Source organism: Spea bombifrons, chromosome 6, assembly GCF_027358695.1.
Source record: "Spea bombifrons isolate aSpeBom1 chromosome 6, aSpeBom1.2.pri, whole genome shotgun sequence".
NCBI lineage: Eukaryota > Metazoa > Chordata > Amphibia > Anura > Pelobatidae > Spea > Spea bombifrons.
Window position 1 is genome coordinate 40,060,064 of NC_071092.1, and position 485 is coordinate 40,060,548.

Below are 485 nucleotides of genomic sequence, written 5' to 3' on the forward strand. Positions count from 1 at the left end.
AAATAACACGAGAAATGATGTGTCTAAAAGATACAGAACTTTTTATACATATATCAGTAAATACATACACATATATACTGTATATACATATATATATACATACACATATATACTGTGTGTGTATATATACGGTATATATATATATATATATATATATATATTATTAGAAGGAAAACTCCTTGTTACTAAGAATTAACACGTTGTGTCCTGGGTGTAGCCCCCATGCACAGGATTTTGCCAAGACGCTAGTTTTCCGGGTACCTTTTATTAGATAAACACAGACAAACAGAGAGTAAGCAGCAGTAATACAGTTTTGGTTTCCATGGTGACTGCGCCCCGATGAATGTGTGAAGGGATTAAACGCGGTACCTGTGTCAGCTCAGAAGCCCCGCCCAAGCCACCGTCTCCCACCCCCTCACTCACATTCCTGTCCCCTCCTCCCGCCATACTCTGCCCTCCCTCTTTACTCTCTCCCCACCCTCTTT